At 47.0% G+C, this 17,307-nt stretch overlaps 1 non-coding gene across 1 annotated transcript; it reads left to right on the top strand.

Moving 5' to 3' along the window:
• The first annotated feature begins 14,173 nt into the window (after positions 1–14,173).
• Positions 14,174–14,280, top strand: LOC120671775. Its single transcript, XR_005673864.1, has one exon. It is a non-coding gene; the product is annotated as a small nucleolar RNA R71 (small nucleolar RNA).
• Positions 14,281–17,307: the final 3,027 nt, after the last annotated feature.

Here is a 17,307-nt window from a genome sequence, read left to right as displayed (position 1 = left end):
TATCCTTCTTGAGCTAGTGTCTTGAGGTTTCTCATCATATATGATCAATAATCAACTTGACATCCTCAAGACACCTAAATCCATGTGATTCAACAATGATCGATGCTTAGGAAACTTGTGACTATCCATGGCCTTGATTGGTCCAAAAATGTTAGCACTAACTTGCTTCTTCACCCTAGAATGGGTTCATCGGCGCCAAGCCCCTTGCTTGCCCTTATCCCTCGCTTAGTACCTCATAGCCAAGTTCTTGCTAACCCTTAACCATCCTGCCATCTTAAATCACAAATAGTCGTGCACCACAATATGCACTCATTGAATTCCATTTCCTCAACAAATTGATCCATATTCCAACTTTATGATCATGTAATCAAGATTCTTCACTTCTATTGAAATATTAAGCTCTTGATCACATTTCTTCACTCTCAATCAAAATACCAATGCATTATCAATCTTTTACTCATTGAATTCCATTTGTTCAACAAATCAATCTATACACCAATTTTTTGACCAAGCAACCAAGAATCTTCACTTCTATTGGCATATTAAGCTCTTGATCACATTTCTTTCTTCTTGATCAATGTACAAATGCATTATCAATCTTTGCTTATTCATACAAGCAAGCCATCATTGAGACCAAATAATAGCCCTTGCAACTTTGTCTATTTTGCCTTTTTGATCTACTTTCCCTTTCTTCAATTTGAGATATTATTGTTTTGGTACACTTATTTGCAATGAGACCTATCCAAAACTCATCAAATTCGTTAGATCTTTAATTGTGCTGTCATTCAACCATAAAACCCACAAGTGGGCCTAGATGCACTTTCAATCTTCCCTTTTTGGTGATTGATGACAACACAACTAAAGCTTACACAAGATTGATATAGCAAGTTTACCTGAAGTACGTGCATTCATTGAACTTCATGCTTTTGGATTGAAATGCCAAATGCACATACTAAGGTAATGTGTTGGAACACCATCTATATCATAGCATCCGCTGGGTGCAATGTGTGTCAACATGATAACTATGATGCACATGGTATGTGATTTCACCCAATGAACTAGATATAAAGACTATACCATCCAAGTCACGAATATCACACACTATCATGAATGGTCCTTAGTAAAGATATTAAATTGAAATCTTTCCCTGCACACACTAATCAAATGAGAAATATTTTTTTCCTCTCCTTACCCCATAAAATCTACAAGGTATCCCTCCCCCTTACACTTTCTCCCAAAATCTTAATCTATCCTTGCACACACTAAGCAAATGAGAAATCTTTTTTGCCTCTCCTTACCCCATAAAATCTACAAGGTATCCCTCCCCCTTACACTTCCTCCGAAAATCTCTCCCCCTTTGGCATCAATCTCCAAAAAGGTCTTTCATCAAAAGGGAGAAATTAGGGTACATAAGTGAAGGGAAAAGTTAGTTAATGGTTTGGCCAAGTTAGTTAATGGTTTGGCCAAGTTAGTTAATGGTTTGGCACAAAGAGTAGTCCTTTGTCTATGTCAGACCCGGGGCAGCGGGACTGCTCTTAGGCATAGAATGTTCTAGAGTAAGGGATAGCACATGGATGTACCTTATCTCTCTTGTAATTACCCGAATAGGCGTAGAACTAGCTGCAGTATAAGAAAACTACTCAACCTTGTTGTAGCAGGACTCCAATTGTACTGGGCTAGGACTTTCCATGTAACCATGTCCCCCCAGATATATAAGGGCGGACAGGAACCCCCTCAAAACACATCAACACCTAAGGCAATACAAGTAACCACATAGGACGTAGGGTATTACGCATCTCATGGCCTGATCCTGTCTAAATCCTTGTGTTCCTTGCACCATCGAATTCCAGAGCTAGTCGATCCCTACCTACAATCCTTCTGCTAAGGGTATCCCTAAGTAGGTTTGGCGGTAAACACCGACAGCTGGCGCGCCAGGTAGGGGATTCAGCGAGTTCATCGGCGAATTCGATGGCCACCTTCGCTTTCAGCACCATGGCATTTCCTCAAGGCGCCACCTTCGTCTTCGGCTTGTGGTTCTGCGTCGGCAATGGTTCAAGCGGCTTTGACAGCCACTTAACCAACCCCATTGAGCCGGAGGCGATCTCGTCAGAAAGTTACAACACCATCACCGGATCAGATGATCACGATGATATGCTGCTTCCCGACCTCGCCAAGGAGATCGAGCAGAAAGTCGAAGACAAATCAGGTTCCACTCGGACTCAGATTGATTTCAGCCCGAATTCTACTCGGGTTGGGACCCTCCTTGCTCGACCCATCTTTGGGTTGCTCAATGCATCATCTACTTACCATCAGATGATCAAATCCATCTACTCTTCATATGAAGATAGCTTGGATCAAACACTAGACGTCGAGAACTTTTCAGCCACTACTAGCGGGGGGGGCACCTGTTTTCGACGTATACTCAGATTCAGATGAGTCATCCCATGACATTCTGGATCCCATCATCGATGCGCAGGCAAAATTTCAACTCAAATCCTGCCATGACTACTCATTTGCAGAACTACTCGATAACCTTCGAGAAGTTGCCAACGTCAACGATCTTCCGTTTCAACACGGTACCCCCTTTACACCCATATGGGAAACTGGATCCAGGGGAACCAAACTAGCCGATTACGGATCAGACCTTGAAAGCTACACCCCAGAGCATCTGGTCTCCATGATCAATCGGCAGGACGGGGGTGCTCCCAGCCAGCATGACCCCAATGAAACTCCAGATCAGATCTCAGAGGATGATCTGACTCAAGATGCCCCACAAGATGAAGATGAAGCTACTTGAACAGCGTGCAGTGCAAGAAATCAAAGCAGGGGGGAGCGCAGGGCCTGAGGTGTCGAGCGCGCTCGCATTGACCTGTGTAACCTTAATCGGGAATTCAACAACGTAGCAGATCCAATCTTCACCACTCCCATCGCCGCAGTGACAGAAGCTACCTTGCGCCTCATGCAGATGCCACGCAACCCACAAACAGCGCGCATCATATAGTCAGAATGGGACATCAACAAGGACACAATGGACGCGTATGTGGAAGAAATCAGAAAACTCGAGAACAAGTTTTCAGGATTAGAAATTCACCACGTAGATCGTGACAACAACATGGGAGCCAATGTCCTTCCAAACTTGGATCTACTCGAGCAGCTGTCCCACCTGGAGTCTTTGTTCATGAATTACACCATCCATCAGTCAAAGTCCAAAACCAACAAGCCACTGATGCGGAGGCCTCGGCAACAGTCAGGGAGGTAATGATGATCGAAGAAGACTAGCGGATACAATTCATCGACTTCATTAGGGAATTCAAGCTTCCACCACATGTCGAAGCCAAAAGTGCTGAAGCAGCGCGCATCATTAGGCGAAGCAAAGGTTTCGTCCTTGTTGGCAACAACTTGTACAAGCGCTCCGCCTCCGGCATCCTGATGAAGTGTGTCACTTTTGAGGAAGGCAAGGATATCCTCAGGGAAATTCACGAAGGAGTGTGCAGCAATCATACTGCATCAAGAACACTAGTCGGCAATGTCGGTGTTTACCGCCGAGCCTGCTCCGGGATGCCCTTAGCAGTAAGGTTTGTAAGTAGGGATCGACTGCTCTGGAACTCGATGGTGCAAGGAACACAAATATTTAGACAGGTTTGGGCCGCGAGTTGCGTAATACCCTACATCATGTGTGGTTGTTTGTATTGCCCTAGGTGTTGACAGGGTTACATGAAAAGTCCTAGCTGAGTACAGTTGGAGTCCTACTACAACACAATCAGGTAGTTCTCTTTGTACTGCAGCTAGTTCTACGCCTATTCGGATAGTTACAAGAGAAGCAAGGTACATCCATGAGCTATACCTTATTCTAGAACATTCTATGCCTATAAGTAGTCCCACTGCCCCAGGTCTGACAAGCCCCCGAACTCTTCGTAGCCGAGTCCTGCAGGCGTCGAGTACTTGGCTGGGCATCTTCGAGTACTTCAAGTATTCAGAACATCCTTCTGGTTGCTTCTGGGCCTTCCTTTAGATACGTCGAGTAGTCCTTCAAGTACTTCCGATTGCTCCAAGGCTGTGAGATGCTCAAGTCCCGAAATCGTAATCATATATGGTGCGCGAAGTACTCGCGCTCCATATGGAGTAGCACCCGAGCCTTAGGTTGAATCGTAGAATCAGGTTGAGGGTCACTTCAGTCTTTTTCCATCATTATTTTCCAAAAAATTTGAAAAATAAATCTCTGATGTACATATCCCGCAGCCCCCGAGCCTTAAATCAAAATCCCTTATTCTGCGGGTAGCCCTCGAGCAAAGATTTGGAATTGAGGATCTAAGATGTGGCATCAGATTTTATTCTTCAGAATATCTACAGGTTTAATCAGATCCGGTATCTGAAAAGACCCCTTGTCGTGGGCTTTTGGGGGTACCCATAGCCGGGTGGCGGAACGCACCCGCCTAATCCCAGAGGAAAAGTACTCGGGAAATTGCTGAGCGATTAGGCCAATCTAGCTTGGGGGCAAGAACACAAGAACACTCGGGTTTTTGAGTGGTTCGGGCCGCCGGAGCGTAATACCCTACGTCCACTGTGAGGTGTATTGCTCTTGGTATGAACGAGTCTATCCTCTGCCCAGCCGGGCCTTCCCTTTCCTCTAGCGAGCGTCTCCCTTTTATAGACCAAGGGGACGCGTACACAAGCATTCAGACCCCGACAGGTGGGTCTAACATGAATGTATAGTATACTGCGTAGAAAGCTTCAATGGAGCTACAGCGGTTGAGAATCTCTTCTTGGATACGCTTCATCACCCTGTAGACTCTCTTGACTGAAGGGAGTCTTTGTTTGTCCCATCAGCGAGGCGCCCGTTGGGGCAATTTAGCATGTGGCGTAGTCTGTCGAGGCTACCATGTAGGCATCATAATGGGCGAAGCCAAGCCTCCGTGCCCAACTGGTATAGTAGAATGACATACGCGGCGTGGGCGGCGCCAGCGACTGCACTGTGCGCCTTGGTAACACGCGACCAACAGTGCAACCTGGCAAAAGCCGCCTCGGGCTCTGCTGTGGCAAAGCGCACTTCCGCCTACCGCATTGAATGCGGTAGGTAGGCGAGTCTTCCAGTGGAAGCCACGTGTGTCCGCGCGCGTGCCCGCACCGGCGGACACGTGTGGGCTCCGGACCTGCCCAGGCGGGGTGTCGGATAGTAGCTGGGGATCCGGGACCTGGCGGGGGTCCGGTACTCCCTGGGAGGTCCGGGGCCCCCAGCTGTTTTGGCTGAGGGCTACCTCCCCCGTGACACGTGGCACCACCGGACCTTCCCCAAGCGGGGAGCGGGTCCGGGCCGTTTGCCGGGAGAGTAGGGCTCCGGACCACAGGCGTCAGGCTGCTCGGGCGTCAGTGCGTAGTTAAGGATAACTACGAGACTGTTGCCTAGACACAGCAAGAGGGGGTACCCCAGTCCTGGGGTACCGACACCCCTTTTCGGGTAAAAAATCCCAGAAAAATGATTCGATTGGATACGCCACACTGATTGCACCCGAAATATCTTCAGAAATAAAACACGGGATGTATATCCTTTTACTGTATGCTCACATGGGACTGTACTGTATGGAGAATCTATATTATTACACTCGTGAATACTGCCACTGTAGCATCACGGGTAATCCTCCAGTAAAGTCCCTTGTGGCTATAAAAGGTGGGTGAGAGGCCTTTGCTAGAAGCACCAGTATTCTGAAGCTATGGCTTACGTTTGGTGTTCTTGCTCCCACCCTCCTAAAGTTTGTGTAGTCCTTTCCAACAAAAGATGCTAGAAGAGAACTTGCGAGTGACAAGAGAAGTCCCTGCTACCTTGTCTTGCAACGCCAATGCTCTCATCGGATCCATTTTGGACATCATGTCCTTGCATATTCCAATGAGGCAGGTTCTCTATCGATGGGTTGAGTCTTGTTGTATCACATCCTTAGGGTTGCCTGTTTCTGGGTGCCCAAGAACTGATATTTCTAGTAAGGAGACTTAATCTTGTCACAACGTATTCAGGGAGAAGGAGAAATTCCTTTGCAAGATGCTACAAGAGATCTTGCAAGGCAATTACTGTAATCTGCCTCCAAACTCTAGAAACTTTTCTCCCAGAATACGAGTATCATTAAACCCTTGATGGGAATAACAAGTTTGTACTTTGTCATGGCCTCGGGCCGATCTACCTGCAGCAGGCCTCGACTAGAAGCTCTAGGAGATCCAGGCAGTGTGCGTGTAGGTTCGAGTCATTGTAAAGCTAGTTAGGAAGAAGTACTCAAGTTTCAATATCGAGTAGTTGTATTGTATCGAGTACTTTTCCTTTATTCTGGAATGTAATCCCAGTATACAAGAAGTAAAGTCGAGTAGTTGTCAAGGGATGTGAGTGTTTTCTTTTCCTAGAATGTAATCTCAGAAGAAAGAAATAGAAAATCACATCTTTTCCACAATTGGTAACTGGCTGTTGGCCTTTTGAGTGTTTTACCACGTTGCCACCGCCACTATAAAATAGAACGGTAACTAGATTTTTACCCCACCGGCCGCCATTCTCTTTTACTGTTTAGATCTGTTCTTGCCCTCAAGCTCCCAGATCTAAAAATTCCTTGCTTTCAAATCCTATTAGGGTTTAGCCAGTGTATTGTTGGTGTCTCTTATGCTCAATCTGAATAGGTATTCTGCAAGCGCACAGAATTCACCGGTGCAGCACTTCACCTTGGAGTATTCTAGGGTATCGTGAAATCCTCAGGGAAGCACTATGGTAAAGTGTATCGTAAACTGTAGTGACAACCCTTATTGAAGTTATCGATCGACTAATTCAGCAGGGGTAAGCCAGATAACTAATGAGATAAATGGCCAAGCTATGACCGTGTGACACACAGGAGATTCTATACTTTATAGAGGTAGTAGCTGGGAGGACAACGAGTGAGAAAGGACTCTTGAAACACTTCTAAACTACTGAGCTAGCCTCACTAGAACTAATCTAAGCTTCTAACTTGGTGTCGGAACTAGGAGCTTACTTCGGCGGCCTAAGCGAAGGGCGCAGGCAGGGGTGAGAAGGGGCCCAACATACTTTTGGCAATCCTACTGCTATGAAAACACTCGAATGTGGTGGACTACGAGGGACGGACAAGGCTGTCACCACTTGCCGCCTACCACTGCGGTACCGTGGCGTGGAACACACTTTCTAGCTAGCACTGAGTCAGACACCATGTCTACTCTCGGTAATAGGATTCCTCTTGAGGCCTTCAAGAGAAATCTCCCTCAACCTATTGAACTAACTTGAGTTACACTAGTCCGGGCGAGAAAACCCGTAAGACTAACTCCGACAAACAAGTAAGAGAGAACTTAAACTGAACTAGAGGTAAAACTTACTCCCGCATACAAGTACTAGTACTTGGGAAGATAAATACTTGCAGAAAGTAAAGCTGACTCATGTAGATAAAGAAGATAACTTATATTAAAATAGTCAAAGGAAAAGATACAAGAGCTTTACCGAGCTCCGATGACGACTCTGGATCCCCGAGACAAGCTCGACTCGACTCTAACTCCCAACTACTAACCTACTCTAGACTTGAGAAGAGAGAATTGCTCCTTTGAGTGTGTGTTTGCAAGTGAGGGGGAGAGTGGTATTTATAGGCTTCCAAGGTCGGTAGACGGCCGGTAATTCTGTTAGCGCCAGGTGCATGCAACTGTAGAGGCGTGCTTAACTTCCACGCGAAGCCGGGAGCCGAGAGGCTACAAGGTGGGGCCAGGCGGCCCAACCTAGGCCGGCCGGCCTAGGATTGTGCCACCTGGCCATCAACCTTCTGTGGATGGTCTCTGATCCTCCCTGGACGTCGTTTCTTTGGGTATTTTCCTGAGATGCTGAAATCTTAGGCCGGGCGGCCCGGGGGAGGCCGGACGGCCTGCCTCCGGAGCCTCTCAGTCCTCCGTTTTGCCGACGTTGCAGATCAACACTCCACATTGCCTCTGGGATGGGTGGTTTCCCCATTTGACGATCTTGGCACTAACATGTGGGTCTTTGAGTTGAACCTTGTGCCTTCCGAGTCCACCAACATGATATGAAATGTTCGCCTTGTTCTAGAACCTTATGAACATGTCACATTGCTCCAGTGAAAGTATTGGACCCATGTATGTGGAGGTGTCAGGCCGGTCGGCACAGAATGTGCCGGGCGGCCAGGATTTTCTCTGATTTCGACCATCTTTGGACAGTGGATACTTGCAAGCACAACTCATCCAAAACTTGTGGAACTTATTAGAATCAAATAAAATATGCATGGAACATGGTGCAGAACTCAATTTATTCCCGAGAAGTTGACGGTCAAAACATGAGATAATGACCGTCAACACACCCCCAACCTTAAACTTTTGCTTGTCCTCGAGCAAAGCTTAATACTGAGGCTCGGTGGATCAGGAGTTGCGTCGATGTTTTCCCTCTACAGGTACTCTGTGCACAGCATATTACTCTATCCGTATGTAGTTCAAGTAAGTTGGATCATACCTATATGTTCTGGATGATGGGGCTTATTTCGCATTTCATCCCTTGTCTTGAGTGGTTGGAGGACTGAACAACCTTCACTAGAATATTTTCCTGTTTTCCCTGTTCAGGTTCATTCTCTAAATATTTCTTAGGTATGCATATGATTAAGGTTCCCTGAAGGTACTCTCAATAACTCAAGGTGTATGATCCTCACCAAGATCGAAACTTGACCAACTTCTTCCTAATCTAAGGCTGATATCTGGAGTTATGGGTAGGAAGAGTATGACATACCTTGATTACCTGTGTTGCCGAGCCGAAGAGTGGTTCACAAGAGGTAGGTACTTTATCAAATTTCAATCTTATGGAATCACAAATGTTCAGGAAAGAGGGAGAAATGGACACACACTTTTGGAAACATTTGTGGGTCATTTTATTGAACTCCTCTTTTGGACTATTTTTGCTAAGGATCATGGGCACTTCTTCTCTTTTTTTTAAAGAAGATAACCCCATGTCCTCCATGAATTTAGTATTTTCAGTGGGAGTAACTGCAGAGATTTTCCTGACCTTTTTTTTTGAAATGGATAGGCACACTGTGGAGATTTTGGGCTGAGTTGTGGTGGAACTATCGGGTGAAAGTGGATGACAATACTCGGAGTAGGTAATTGTCTTACCAGACATTTTGAGGCTAGAAATGAAATAGGTACGCAAAGGAGAAAGACTGGTAGATGACAAGTACCTTTTCTCAAGCGAACTCACCATTCGACAAAGCTCAAAGTAAATCAAGATAGCCTATGGTAGCTCATGCATGAAATATCATTCTGGCTCTGGATGGGACATGTAAACTAGTAGGGAAACCTTTTATCATATTTTAATATTATTTCGAGAATTTTTCCCTTACTGAGGTAGACAGTTTTAATTCTAATGTAGGCCATCTCGAATCCCACAATAACTTAGACTTAGAAATCATGTTAATGCTCCCACACAAACAGATTAGTTGTGTCTATTATGTGCCAACTAGCTCTGGTACTAGATGAGTAAAAAGCTGTAAACGGGACACATGCAAAACTCAAACAGAGCAACTATTCATCATTTCCAAGATAAGAGTTTGCATGGATTTCCATGCATTTATTCTAAGCACGACAATTCTCTCTCTCTCTTTTTTTAACTAGGCTGAACTGAACGAGCGGGTATGACGACTTACCTGGGTACTGACGATCTCTCCCCCCAAGCTTCAATGAAGCTCAGGGCTACTGGTCTGGATGTGGCAGGGGGTAGTACGCACCATGGTGCCAATCATAGGACATGGAGGATATCATCCTCCAACTCTCATGTGTGAGACTGGTGTTGTGATCGAGGCTGTGTCCCATCTCCTCCTGTCGTAACTCTAAGGCGCCCAATCGAGCAGTGAGGCATGACAACTCCTATGTGAGTGGGTTGTCGTACTCGAAGCATGCTGACGCAGTTGGCCAACCTGTGGGCCATGGGAGGTCCCCATACCCGAGGGATAGTAAAATCCCTGGTCGTGCCCATACCCTGTGCTACCCTCAGGCTGGTACGAGGGCTGGCCACCCTGGTCGTAAAACCCGTAGGCCTCCTCGAAGCTCATGTGAGTGGTGTCGGGGTGAGGCTGTGGTGAGGCATCTGGCGAGGGTGCAGCGTGTGATGGTCCGGCTTCCTGAGAAGCACGGGCCTGCCGTGAAGCTCCTGGCTGGCCAGAAGTCCCTGCCTGGCGGGATGTGCCTGCCTGACGGGAAACTCCTGCCTGCCATGATGTGCCACCCTCGGTCAACTGTGCGTCACACCGAATTCTGCCACGTGTCATAGGACCAGCTGTGCGATGGCGTGCTGGCTCCTATTTTCCATCTGGAGGGTTAGACGCTTCACAGAGTAGAGCGAGAGTTTCGTGCATGGCAGCTCGAACTCCCTCTCATATCCTGGATAGCACATGAAAATTGATTTCCCAGGACCTTCACGCATCATGTGCGCATGAATAAAGTGGTCCAGACCAATGAAGGTTCGGTACTCATCCGTCGCGGGCAGATATGTGACTTGTGCATTCTCCAGAACATCGACATACCACGCAATACGGGTGACCAGTGAGGTTATGTCGATGGGAGATTTGCATGTGATCATTTTCTGCCAGTGTGCGACCATGCCCATGACAGGTGAGTAGCGAATCTTCTTTGCCATAGCATAAAGGCACATGAGGTCTGAGGAGCTACATAGCCTGAGGTCTGCTCGAGAAAATACTACCATAGCTAGGTACTTGGCTAAAATTCTCAGAGTTGGATTATGGATGGAGACTATGCTGTTTTTACTACTCACTGGTTCATCTGAGATTTCGTTCCACCAAGCACTATGGTCATATTCAATATCATCTGTTAATGCATTAGCTTCTAATAGGCATTTCTTACTGAAGCCTAGTGCATTACTAAAGTCTCTGGGTAGCATTTCAAAGAACTCATTGAAAAAGCAGAAGTGGATTTTAGTTTCTTTTCCAACGGTTTCGACATGAAGTGTTGATAAGAATTCCATGGTGAGAAGGTGCAAACATGGTTCGGTGATGTCGGCGAAGCGTGACCATCCCACAACTGTGAATGCGCGGTTCATGTCTTGGCGGAGTCCCGTCATCATGAGGAATTCTGTATCGAACCGCTTGGCATGGCCGTACGACTGCTTCTTCAACTGCTCGAGGGCATCCCGCTCATAATCAGTCCGGACGATGATCTGATCGACCGACGTCAGAACTCTAATTTTGAGACGGGGCCTTGGGACTGCTGGAGAGGCAGGGGCTTCCTCTTCTTCTTCCTGGGATCGTGACGGTCGGCGAACAGAGTCCACCGACATGTCATCCTGGGAGCCTGATGACGCTCGCGAACTCCGGGATCGGCATGACAAGCCCAGCTTCTTCACCTTGCCTTTGATGTTCCCCCACAGTGATATGACTCCTGCAAAATATTAGTACAGAGAATATGCAGGGAAAAATAATCGGAGGGGTCAGTGGTTAGTTGTTCTTGTGGGGATCAATCCACCACAAACGTTCTTCGTTCAGAGCTTGATTATTCATCGGAACATATTTTTGTGGTTTTCATTTTAGGAGAGGGTTACTACTGATTTTATTGAAGTAGTGCCGAGCTAATCTCAGCACTACTATTTTTTTGTGGGGCTAGCACTTGAGTTTCTAAACTTAACTAACTCCTAAGAGCTTCATTAAGCAAGAAAACTCAGAGAGAGGAAGAGAGAGCTCGAGTGCGGGAGAGTGACCTGCGTACTCGGAGCGGAGGTGCGACGAAAGACGACGGCGTGATGGCCTTTTATAGGGGCGCGCAGGGGCAGGGCCGGCTGGCCTGCATGGCGTCGTGCGGCACCTCCCCCGGCCCTCCTTGCTCCACGTCGAAGTCTAGCTCGTAGACTTGCAGGTGATCATGCTCCGGTGGGTGACGACGCAACGGGAGAGGTGGAGAGGCGCCGGGCAGCCGTGATTAGGCCGGCCGGCCTGCCCCCCCCCCCCTCTGCACAATGATCATGGCCACTTTGCTTTGCTCCCTAGACACTCAAAGTCTCGGATTCCTGCTGCCCCCTTGCCAAAAGAGAGAGTGTGGGGCCGGCCGGCCTAGGTGGGGCCGGCTGGCCTAAAACTTGGCCGACTTTTTTTTTATGCAATGCAATAATATTTGATGCAAAACAAAAATTTAAACTTTGGTTTAGAAATGTAAACATGCCATGCCTTTGAAAAGAAAGATTATGCAGGAAAAATTTAAACTATCCTATATGCAAATGCAAGAATGGATACGTACCATGGTTCTCATGGCGATGGCTCGGGTTTTGAGTTCGGAGTGGGACTCTCCATACCTAGGGTTCTGTTGTCGTCGCCTGATGGAGTGCCAGATGAAGACACTTTTCTCCGCCATTCCTTCTTGGTGGCGGGTTTCATTTTGATCGCTTTCGCCTCCGATCCCTCAAATTCTCTATGAAGGATTCATCATCTTGCGTTCATGTAGTTATGCACTCTGATTTCCATGTCGACTCTCAGTCGTTCCAAGAGCTCGGCAAGGATATCTATTGTGGGTGTTGATGGCTTCTCCTGCTCTTTCTCGGATTTCTTCCGGTTGAATGCTTTGACCTGAGAACATTGTTTGACCTTCGGTCGGAAGGCGAACCTCCCTGTCTGCCCATTGATGTTGAGCTGAATTTCTCCGGCTCCGACATCAATGTGTACATTTGCGGTACTCAAGAACGGCCTTCCCAGAATGAGAGGCGTCTTGGCGTCGACTTCCATGTTGAGGACGATGAAATCAACGGGAATAAAGAAGTTCTGGATTTTAAACGGAATGTTCTCTGCAATTCCCGCGGGGTAACAGACTGTCTGGTCCGCTAGCTGCAAGCACATAGTAGTAGGGGCAAGCTCATGATAGTTTAGTTTATCGTAAACTACCTTGGGCATGACGCTGACACTTGCTCCCAAATCACATAGAGCATGTGAGAAATGTTGGCTCCCAATTGAGCATGTGATTGTGGGGCATCCTGGATCTTTCTTCTTCTCCAGGAGAGGATCGAGTATAGCTGCGCTACACTCCTCTGTTAGTTACACGACCTCGGTGGTGGGCAGACTTCTCTTGTTACTAAGTATATCTTTGATAAACTTGGCATAGGTTGGGACCTGCATAGCGTCAAGAAGTGGTATATTGACATACAACTTCCGTATTACCTCGACAAACTTGCCGAATTGCTTGTCGGCCACCGGCTTCCTTAACCATTCCGGAAACGGTAAGGCAGTAGTGTCATGAAACTCCCGTGAAGTTCTAGGGGGTTCCACGGTTTCCTCCTGGGTAGCAGTTGTGTTGGACTCTTCTGCCTCCTCCTGGTCTTCGTCTGCAGCATAGGTATTGCTGGTGGGTACGACTTTCTGTCGAGATCCTGCATCTTTAGGGTACGGTGGTTCTTGCGTGGACTTACCTGTCCGCGTAGTCACCGCACTAACATTTTCTTTTGGAGGAACTCCCGGTTGCCCAAGAAGTTTTCCCGAATTATTGTTAGGACAAGATGAGGCTAGTTGAGCAACCTGAGTTTCTATCATTTTATTGAAGCTCAACTGGTTTTTAATAACTGAGCTTATTCCCTCTAGTTGTCCGGCCAAAGACGCCAAAATTTTGTCATTAGCAAGGAATTTCTTTCTAATGTTTTCATTAATTTGTTTCTGGCCATAAACTAGGTCCTTTAAAGTGGGTTGAAAGTTGTTATTAAAATTCATACCTTGCTGCTGACTGAAGGGGAGGTTGGGTTTGGAATTCCAACCCTGCTGAGGACAGAAGCCTGAGCTGTTGGAGTTGTTCGCTCCAACGAAATGAGCTTCCTCCTGAGTGATCGGGCAAGAGTTGCTCATGTGTCCGGTTTCTCCACAAGTCTCGCATGTCCTGTCGATCTTGGCAGTCCATAACTTGGTTAGCCTCCTAGTGCGGAGACTCCAGTCTTTTCATGAGAATGTCCATCTTGGCAGCAAGCATATCAATGCTGTCGATATGATGAATTCCCTTGCGGTGCTGTTGCTGCCTTTCACCTTTCCAACTCTGGTTGGAAGCAATCTTCTCTACCAGCGCTTTTGCTTCAGGGATGCTGAGCGAAAGGAAGGAACCACCTGATGCTGCATCGTTGTGGTTCTGAGCTGGTGTGTTCAGGCCATTGAAGAAACTCTGAATAATCGGCCATTCCTCCATGCCGTGGTGGGGGCATGCTACAATGTACTCCTGGAATCTCTCCCAAGCTTCCGGAATATCTTCATCCGGAAGCTGTTGGAATCCAGAGATCTTGCCACGAAGGGCATTAGTTTTGCCCACCGGGAAATACTTCGTCAGGAATGCATTGGAGCAAGCTTCCCATGTGGTGAAGTCTGCTTTATTGGTGTAAAACCATGTCTTCACCTTGCCTAGCAAGGAGAATGGGAACAGTCGAAGATGGATGTTATCCATCGTGGTACCTCTGGGGTTGATGGTGCTGCTCACTTCCAAGAAGTTTTGAAGGTGAGCGTTGGCATACTCTGATGCCTTGCCACAGAATGGACTCGCTTGAACCTTGTTAACCAGTCCCGACTTGAGCTCAAAGCCATCATTGCCTTGGTCATTGTTCAGTCCAGTAGGGATGTGGCTGCTGGACGGGGCTGAGTACTGCCTGAGAGTATTTGCCATGGGTGGTGCTGAGACTGACAAACGAGGGTTCCAAGTGGGTTTCTTCTGGGGTGGGACGACACGGCGTCTCACAATTCGCACAATTCTCTGAGGATTCGGATCGAAGTTGGATGGTAGATCAGAACCGGTCATACACTGCTCTGCATCGAATAAACAAGTGAGAGAGCAATGGTAAGCCCGCTAAAACTAGCAGTGATAAAACAATAAGGTTTTCCACTCAATTATACGATAACTTTAGCTAATTGCTTCCCCAGCAACGGTGCCAGAAATGCTTGTTGGTGTCTCTTATGTTCAATCTGAATAGGTATTCCGCAAGTGCACAAAATTCACCGGTGTAGCACTTCACCTTGGAGTATTCCAGGGTATCGTGAAATCCTCAGTGAAGCACTATGGTAAAGTGTATCATCAACTGTAGTGAAAACCCTTACTGAAGTTATCGACTGACTAATTCAGCATGGGTAAGCCAGATAACTGATGAGATAAATGGCCAAGCTATGACCGTGTGACACACAGGAGATTCTATACCTTAGAGAGATAGCAGCTGGGAGGACAACGAGCGATAAAGGACTCCTGAAACACTTCTAAACTACTGAGCTAGCCTCACTAGAACTAATCTAAACTTCTAACTTGGTGTTAGAACTAGGAGCTTACTTCGGCGGCCTAAGCGAAGGGCGCAGACAGGGGTGAGAAGGGGCCCAACATACTTTTGGCAATCCTACTGCTATGAAAACACCCGAACATGGTGGACTACGAGGGACGGACAAGGCTGTCACCACTTGCCGCCTACCACTGCGGTACCATGGGATGGAACACACTTTATAGCTAGCACTGAGTCAGACACCACGTCTGCTCTTGGTACTAGGATTCCTATTGAGGTCTTCAAGAGAAATTCCCCTCAACCTAGTGAACTAACTTGAGTTACACTAGTCCGGGCGAGAAAACCCGTAAGACTAACTCCGACAAACAAGAGAGACAGAACTTAAATTGAACTAGAGGTAAAACTTACTCCCGCAGACAAGTACTAGTACTTGGGAAGATAAATACTTGCAGAATTAAAGCCAACTCATGTAGATAAAGAAGATAACTTATTTTAAAATAGTCAAAAGAAAAGATACAAGAGCTTTACCGAGCCCCGATGACGACTCTGGATCCCCGACACAAGCACGACTCGACTCTAACTCCCAACTACTAACATACTCTATACTTGAGAAGAGAGAATTGCTCCTTTGAGTGTGTGTTTACAAATGAGGGGTAGAGTGGTATTTATAGGCTTCCAAGGTCGGTAGAAGGCCGGTAATTCTATTAGAGCCAGGTGCACGCAACTGTAGAGGTGGTGCTTAACTTCCACGCGAAGCTGGGAGCCGAGAGGCTGCAAGGTGGGGCCGGGCGGCCCAACCTAGGCCGGCCGGCCTAGGATTGTGCCACCTGGCCACCGACCTTCTGTGGATGGCCTCTGATCCTCCCTGGACGTCGGTTCTTCGGGTATTTTCCTCAGATGCTAGAATCTTAGGCCGGGCGGCCCGGGGGAGGCCGGGCGGCCTGCCTCCGTAGCCTCTCAGTCCTCCATTTCGCCGACATTGCAGATCAACACACCACCGGCAAGATGCCACGGCGGAGAAATCCGGCGAAGGACCCGGTTGTAATTTATTTTTTCGCTCGAGGGTGTGTTTACAAGTTTTCCAGTGTTTGGCAGTGAACTTCTAAAATGCATAACAAATCACAAAAAAATCATAAAAATGCAAACTCAACTGATCTGGAATCTTTGTAACAAGATCTACAAGTTTTGTAACAGTAAAATCTACAGAAACTCTACCAAATTTAATCTATGAAAAAGAATAAGAAAACCAACCCATGCATGTTTAGGAAGTTCCACTCAACAAACGACCTTGATTTTTGAATATGTTATCACTGATGGAATTTTAAGCTCACAGTAAAAATATGTGAAAGTGATCGGGTGCTCTAACCTAAGAGGGGGAGGGGGTGAATTAGGTACTAAAAAAACTTGACCTATGGCTCCAACTAGTTTGCACAAAACTTAAACTAATTCAAGCTATCTAGATGTGCAACTAAGTTGTTCTAGTGTGAAACCCCTATCCCAAAAGAGTTATGCACCCTATAGCCTTTCCTAACAAGAAACTATTCTATGAAAATAAAGGCACAAAGGTTGCAAGTAATAAATGCGGAAGCTTAAAGAGCGGGATAGGAGATAGCAAACTCTTGACGCGGGTGTTTATCCCGTGGTTCGGTTAGCCACAAAGGCACACCTACATCCACATTGTTGTAGCACTCACTAAGAGTATTGCTACTCGGACACCAAGTCTCTTCCGTGAACACAATCACGGTCACCTTGGCCCCGGGTTCCACTAAGGAGCTTCTCCACAAAGGATGAGGGTCTCCACGTCCCCCGCACAAAGTGTCGTCGCCGCTCCACACCACGTCGGAGGGTCGATGACGTTGCCGGCGAGCTTCAAAGCTCCAAGGTGCCGGCGCACCAAGCTCTTGTTTTGGTTCACTAGAGAACCATAGCACAAAGGCTCAAGGCCTTGCAATCTCACTCACTAAGAGCTATTCTAGCACTCACACTTTACAAGCTAGTGCTAAAAGCTAAGGATATGATCTTGATGCTCTTGTATGGCTTGGAGATGTTCTTGGGTGTGTGTGGGA

The sequence above is a fragment of the Panicum virgatum genome, chromosome 4N (genome assembly GCF_016808335.1).
Source record: "Panicum virgatum strain AP13 chromosome 4N, P.virgatum_v5, whole genome shotgun sequence".
Lineage (NCBI taxonomy): Eukaryota > Viridiplantae > Streptophyta > Magnoliopsida > Poales > Poaceae > Panicum > Panicum virgatum.
This window is presented reverse-complemented; position numbering and strand designations above follow the sequence as displayed.